We start from the raw sequence: 7,848 nt of genomic DNA on the forward strand, positions 1-7,848 counted from the left end.
GCCAGGACCCCACGGCGCATGCTCTGACGAGTCTCACCTGAACCCAAACCCGTGCGTGCTCAAGGGAAATTTTGTGTGCGCATGCTCCAAACGGCCGGCGCCGCACCTGATTTCCTAACGGAGAAGCTGTTGTGCGCCCTCGTGAATAAACCGCTGCTAGGGGACTTTCCACAAAGAACTGATGGCGTTCGCGAACGATGGCTTTTGTTAAAGCATTTTCAATGGAGTTGCGGGGACACAGCTGCGATTAGGGTGGATTTTAAGAGTGCGTAAGAGGGGCACCTGGATGGCCCAGTCAGTTACGTCCGACTGCAGCTCAGGTCACGGTCTCAGGGATTGTAGGTTCGAGCCCCGCATCGAGTTCTGTGCTGGCTACTCAGAGCCTGGAGCTTGCTTTGGATTCTGGGTCTCTGTCTCTCTCTACTTCTCCTCTGCTTAATGCACTCTCAAAAATAAATGAACATTTAAAAAAAATTTTAAGTGCGTAAGACAGAGTAGAAGCAGTCACATCCCAGGGGCCCTCAAACTAGGGTACACAATGGTTTTCCTAAAAATGCTCTTACCGAGGACACCCGCGTGCTGTGGGCACAGCTCCTCCTTTCCCACCTCACCTTTCATGCCTCCCTGTTCCGTTTTTACAAAAGAAAAGGCACGCATCTCTTCCTCCTCACCTAACAATGGCACATTGCCCCAGGGTGTAGAAATGTCCAGGGATGCAAGCAACATTGGTATTGAATTGAGAAAGCAGCAACTCCAATACATTATTTTGAAATTCTGATGTTTTCTTATTCTTCACTTTCAACCAAGTTGAAGGAGAACCTAGTGGTTGGGCCATAGATGACAATGTGATAGTCCACAGCACGTCATTTTTGGCATTAAGAGTCTAAAGAAATGACTGATATTGCTATAACAAAATCTCCTCTGCTTCTATATAGTTATGTGGAGAAGTTTCTTATCACAAAAAAGTAAAAAACTGGGATTTTATTGATGCAGAGGCCCCATCATTCTGAGCAGTAATCCTCAAAAATTAAAGCCAATTAAAAAGCATTCCACTCACTTCATTAAGATAGGAGTTCCAATAAAATTTTGCTTCAATGTGTTTTTGATCAGTTGTGTATTAGTATCACAATAAACCCACGAGACATTAACTTTTAGAAACTTCTGGTCATAGGAAAAAATTTAATTTCAAATACTTTTTTTCAGGGAAGCATGATAGGGTAATGAATAAAAGCCTTTGAAGCTTAAAATACATTAGGATAAATTTCTGTGCGGGAAATGAATTAGAATTAGGGCTTCAAGTAGAAAAAAGAATGATGTAAAACTTGTAAAAGAAGACTTTTTAGTGGATGATGAGTATCAAATTGTATTTAGATTTATTGGATACATTTTAAAGATTCATGTGACTGTTAAAACACAAATATTTAGGGACACCTGTGTGGCTCAGTCGTTACGCATCTGACTTCGGCTCAGGTCATGATATTGTTTATGGGTTCGAGCCCCGCATCAGTCTCAGTGCTGACAGCTGGCTCAGAGCCTGGAGCCGGTTTCAGATTCTGTATCTCCCTCTCTCTCTGACCCTCCCCTGCGCAAGCTGTCTCTCTCTCTCAGAAATAAATAAAAACATTAATTTTTTTTTAAAAAATAAACTTAAAAAACACAAATATTTAAAATATTCTGGAAATCACAACTTTGGTAACTATTTAAAACAATAAAAAATTTTAAATGTTAAATTAATGTGCAAAGAGAGGCACCTCGGTGGCTCAGTGGATTAAGCATCTGACTCTTGACTTCAGCTAAGGTCATGATCTTATGGTTGGTGAGTCTGAGTCTCACATCAGGCTCGGTGCAGAGCCTGCTTAAGGTTCTGGCTCCCTCTTTCTCTGCCTCTCCCCTGCTCATGTTGTCTCTCCCTCTCAAAAAAAAAAAAAATGTGCGAAGAAAGTACATAACTTTACAACATTCTTCTAGGGTGGAATAAGCAAGAAAACATTGGTAGTGCTAAGGAACTATTCTTTCAAGGTTTGCTGTGAGGGAGAATACAGAAATAGGGTAGTATCTGAAAGGTAAATGTAGGGTCAAGAGATGTTTTAAAATATGAGATTAAGCATGTTTATATGCTGATGGGAGTGTAAGGGAAGAAAAATTCTCCTCTACTCCATTAGCATCTCCAACTGGGTCCAAGAATCAAACTGACATAAACAAATTAGCAGGAGAAAGGGCCATACAGGTTTTATTCTTACATGATCATGAGGGCCTTCACAAGAGAATGAAGACCTGAAGAAGTGACCATATCAGAAAGCTCTTATACCTTTTAGACAAAAAATACACTTGTGAAGAAATGACAAGAGTTTGGGCTAGGGGCAGTAAATTGTAGCAAATGACTGGGAGATAGGTGGGCGGAGCGGCAGCAAAGCTAGTGGAAGATAAGTTACTGTAGTAAATTTGTACTGATTCACATCAACATAGATTCCCAGTCTCTAGTGATAAGGTGTTCCTCCCTCCCAAAAAGGGAGGGCACCTTTCTCATGGAAATTATATGGCCTGGTTTTAAGTAGTTAAAGGGAGGTCAGAAAGCCCTTCTGGCATCTGCTATTTCTCAAGTGACTTCAGCTCAAAGTAATATGCCCAAGCAGCATATTTTGGGATGCATGTTCTGAATTCCTTCGGGAATGATCTGGCAGATAGAGCTGATGTAGGAGAGGGGAGTGAAGTTCTTAGGAACGTGAGAGACAAAGCCATCCAGGGCAGAAGCCGAGCGACTGGTCAACTTTGGTGTAAGTGAAAAGGAGAAGGTAGCTGTGGGTGAAGATAAGTTATAGATATGGTGGAAGGAAATGAAATAGTCTATATCTTTTTCAATAAAAAAAGGAATAAGGTGGGGAACCAGCTGAAAGGGGTGTGGGTTGTAGGAAGTGAGTGTTTAGGAAATGTTAAGAAGCAGAAGACAAACATGTAAGCATAAGCTTATCTGAAACCTACATTTATAAACTAGAGAGACAACCAAATGTATTTGGTGTTCTGTGGAAAAACGTGTATGTTTTTGCTTTATAGAAGGGAACTTTAGTGATTCAAGGTGTTCTTATCTAGAGAGAAAACATTAAAATTAATTTCTTCCCTGTTATCCAATCCTGTATAAATATCATCAGAGTTTTCATTTGTCTTCAATATTTTGAAATCCCCTCATGAATCTCAAAAAGTCATTAATGCTTGGGGTACCTGAGTGGCTCAGGTGGTTAAGTGACTAACTCTTGATTTCAGCTCAGGTCATGATCCCAGGGTTGTGGGGATCCAGCTCTGTGTCAGGCTCCGCGCTGAGCATGAAACCTGCTTACGATTCACTCTCTCCCTGGGAATGCAAACTGGTGCAGCCACTCTGGAAAATATTATAGAGGTTCCTCAAAAAATTAAAAATAGAACTCCCCTACTGTTGTACATGAATTTAGCCTCAGTCCTTCCATCGCGACCCAGAGTTTACCTTTGGGTCTACTCTTGGAGGGCTACATAACTATTCTCAGGTGCAAGGAAAAAACACACAAATAAGAAGACAAGGGTTAATGGTCCCTGTTAATGGTTATTTATGACACAGCTGGCATACTCTGTGCTTGAGGTAATAACTATTCCTTTGAGATCCCCCTTCGACCCTAAGCCTCGCCTTCAGAATGACAAATGTTTTCTTACATACCAGGATAAGGGCTGCTCTCTTTATCACTTTGTAACCTTGTTACAATAACTGCTCGCTTCTGCTTCTGTACTGCCCACTTGCCTGCTTGTTCATTATAAAAAGCCCTAAGTCCTTGGACTCGGAGCCGCACATTTAGAGTTCTATGTTAACTCTGTGTGGTCCCAGCCAGCAATAAAGACTCCCTTAATTCAGCTTCAGTGGTCTCGGTTGGTCTCTGTGTCTATCAGTATAACACCACAACCCAGCAATTGCACTACTAGATATTTAGCCAAAGGATACAAAATTACTGATTTGAAGGGGCACATGTACCCCAATGTTTATAGCAGCACTACTGGCCATAGCCAAATTATGAAAAGAGCCCAAATGTTCATTGACTGAAGAATGGATAAAGAAGATGTGGTATATATATACAATGGAATATTACTTGGCAATCAAGAAGAATGAAATCTTGCCATTTGCAACAATGTGGCTGGAACTAGAGTGCAATAAGTCAGAGAAAGATAAATATGATATGATTTCACTCATATGTAGAATTTAAGAAACAAAACAGATGAACATAGGGAAAGAGAAGGAAAAATAAGATAAAAAGAGAGGGAGGCAAATCATCAGAGACTTTTAAGTACAGAAAACAACCTGAGGGTTGCTGGAGGGGAAGGGAGTGGGGGGATGGGCTGAATGGGTGATGGGCTTTAAGGAAGGCATTTGTTGGGATGAGCATTGGGTGAGGAATCAGTAAATTCTACTCCTGAAATCATTATTACAGCATATATTAACTAACTTGAATTTAGATAAAATATAAAAATTAAAATTAAATTAAAAAATAGATTCTCTCTGATCCTCTACCCCGTTCGAAAATAAAAAAATATGAAATTGAATTTTATTTTATTATTTTTTAATGTTTTATTTATTTCAGAGAGAGAGAGAGAGAGAGAGAGGAGGCAGCATGAGCAGGGGAGGGTCAGAGAGAGAGGAAGACACAGAATCTGAAACAGGCTCCAGGCTCTAAGCTGGCTGTCAGCACAGAGCCAATGCAGGGCTCGAACCCATGAACTGTGAGATCATGACCTGAGCCGAAGTCAGATGCTTAACCGACTGAGCCACCCAGGCGCCCCTAAAATGAAATTTTAAAGAAGGAAGAAAATTAAAAATAGAAACAAAAATGAAAAACAGGGGTGCCTGTGTAGCTCTTTCAGTTAATGTCTTGTTGTGCCCGAATCACGAGTCCCAGAGACCTCCAAGGAGCCGGCACCGATGCAAATACAAAAGGGTCTTTATTACAAGCTCGAGCAGGGGCTCACCAGCCTACCAGTGTCATGGCAGCAAGGTGAAGCCAAGAACAATAGCGGAGTTGGGTTTTTAAGGAGTAAGGGATGGGGGTGTTACAGTACACTACAGTGTTACATGTAGTATCATCACATAAGCACCAATTACAATTGTATAGCAGTACCCATGGTAACAGCTTTGATCATTCAGTATCTGTGAGGTGTTCATTACTTTTGGTGGGACCCAATCATGACTTTTGAGAATCCTTTGAAAATGACCAATTATAAGATGAGTTCAAAGTGCCCACGTGGGATTCAGGCAAGCGGTGAGAAATTGGCTAGTTTGTATCTGCAGTTCCCAGCCTTGACTCAGACCATAGGAATGTTTTTTGATTAGCTGATGTGAGGGCGGTCCGAGGATGGCTTCAGCCTTGAACAGTCTGAGGCTTTTCGTGGAACTGGGACTGGGGCTACGTGCATCCCGAGGTTGCTCTTAATGGAGGCCTTAATTTTTGGCTCTTCAGTCTGACTTTGGCTCAGGTTATGATCTTGTGGTCCGTGAGTTTGAGATCAGCATCAGACTCTGTGCTGACAGCTCAGAGCCTGGAGCCTGCTTCGCATTTTGTGTCTCCCTCTCCTTTCTGCCCTCCCCTGCTCATGCTCTGCCTCTCTCTCATTCTCAAAAATAAATAAGCATTTAAAAAATTAAATAATAAAATCAATATTGAAAAATAAATACACTATAAATATTCCTACTATCTGAATCCTGAGTTTCAGATCCTAGATTTAGGTAGGAAATTAAAAAAAAAAAAACTTATCTAAATCTATTTGTTCCTGAGTTTCAACTAGCCAAAACCAGGAATTTGGATAGCAACGAAATGATTAAAAAAATTTACCTGAGTTCCTGGTTCCTGAGTTTGGATAGCAAAGGTTGCCTTGAACATTTTTCTCCGCACGTATACACAATGATGACAGAATCACTCCTATCTATCAGAAATAATGTGCATCATGCTCTACTTTTCTCTCTTCTCCCTTGTTCCCCAAATCCAGTCAATAAACTCCTGCAAGCTTGTATCTCCTAACTCAAATCTATTTCTCTCCATCATTCTCACGTGTCCTAATGGTCTCCTGCAAATCATGTTGCTGTTCAGTCCATTCTTTACACTGTAACTAGCCACAATATTCTCGAAATTCTCATCATGGCTCTGCCCCATTTAACATCCTTCAGCGGCTCATCATTGCTCTTAGGATCATGGCTATGTCTCCAGAGCCTCAACCCACGTCTTTTCCTGCTACCCCTACTCTATTCCAAGCACAGTAAATGACTGCACTTGTCCTTTCAGAAAGAGCTGCCACCTCTATCTCCAGGGCTTTGTGTATGCTGTCCCTCCTTCCTGGAACACTGTCACACCCCAGCTGTGTGAACAGCTCCTATTTTAGTTCTCAGCCTAAAATGTTACTTTCTTTGGAGAGTATTCTCCTGACCTCTCTTTCCACTACCCAAAGCATAGATTAGAGGTTTCTTCTCTGAATTCCTTTTGGATCCCATGCTCGCTCTAGCATTGCAGTTTATTCTGTGATGCACTTTATCTATACCCCCTAAACTTCGTACGTGCATGTACTCTCTTTCTCTCTCTTCCCTCCTCTCTCTGCCCCTCCCCTGCTCGTGTTCTCTCTCTCTCAATAAAAATAAACATTTAAAAAATGAATAAAACATTTCTATCATAGTTCCTTCTTCATGCCCTTTTATAGTTAATCTCCCTTCCCCCATCCTCAGCCCTAGGAAACTGTTTTCAGTATAGTCTTGCCTATTCTAGAATTTCATGTAAATTAAATGATACAGTATATGCTCTGTTTTACTATTTTTTTTTAAATTTATTTTTAGGGATGCCTGAGTGGCTCCGTTGATTAAGCATCTGACTTTAGTTCAGGTCATGATCTCATGGTTTGTGAGTTCAAGCCCCACATCAGGACCTTTGCTGTCACCATAGATCCCGCTTTGGATCCTCTGTCCCCCCTCTCTCTCTCTGCTCCTCTCCCATGCACGCTATCTCTCTCTCTCAAAAATAAATAAAAACATTAAATAAATACATACATAAATTTATTTTTAAGTAATCTCTATACCCAATGTGGGGCTCAAATTTACAACTCTAGCCAAGTGACTGACTCAGTCAGTGAAGCATGTGACTCTTGACCTTGGGGCTGTAGGTTCAAGGCCCATGTTGGGTGTAGAGATTACTTAAAAATAAAATCTTAAAAAAATAAAATAGGGGCACCTGGGTGGTTCAGTTGGTTAAAGGTCCAACTTCGGCTCAGGTCATGATCTCATGGGTTGTGAATTTGAGCTCCATATAGAGTTGTCTGCTGTCAGCACAGAGCCTGCTTCAGATCCTTTGTCCTCCTCTCTTTCTGCCCCTCCCTTTCACTCTCTCTCTCTCTCTCTCTCTCAAAAATAAGTAAATAAAACTGTGGTAAAATATACAGAACAAAAAAGAATACAGAATGCTTCATAAAGCATGTCATCCTTGCACAGGGGTCATGCTAATCTTCTCTGTATAGTTCCAATTTTAATATAGGCACTGCCAAAGTGAGCACAATATGTAAAGACCTCTCGTGTATCTGAGTTTGTTGTTGTTTTTTAAAATTTTTTAATGTTTTATTTATTTCTGAGAGAGAGAGAGAGAGACAGCATGAGCAGGGGAGGGTCAGAGAGAGAGGGAGACATGGACTCTGAAGACAGGCTCCAGGCTCTGAGCTGTCAGCACAGAGCCCGACATGGGGCTCGAACCCATGAACCGTGAGATCATGACCTGAGCCAAAGTCGGCCACTCAACCGACTGAGCCACCCAGGTGCCCCTGTTGTTGTTGTTTTTGCACAACATAGTGTTTTTGTTATTCACATCT

General features: G+C 41.3%; 1 non-coding gene across 1 annotated transcript; it reads right to left on the minus strand.

The window, feature by feature from the left end:
* Positions 1-7,432: 7,432 nt before the first annotated feature.
* LOC144233534 (U6 spliceosomal RNA) lies at positions 7,433-7,535 on the minus strand. Its single transcript, XR_013335692.1, has one exon. It is a non-coding gene; the product is annotated as a U6 spliceosomal RNA (small nuclear RNA).
* Positions 7,536-7,848: the final 313 nt, after the last annotated feature.

This window comes from Crocuta crocuta, unplaced genomic scaffold, assembly GCF_008692635.1.
Source record: "Crocuta crocuta isolate KB4526 unplaced genomic scaffold, BGI_CrCroc_1.0 scaffold113, whole genome shotgun sequence".
Classification (NCBI taxonomy): Eukaryota; Metazoa; Chordata; class Mammalia; order Carnivora; family Hyaenidae; genus Crocuta; species Crocuta crocuta.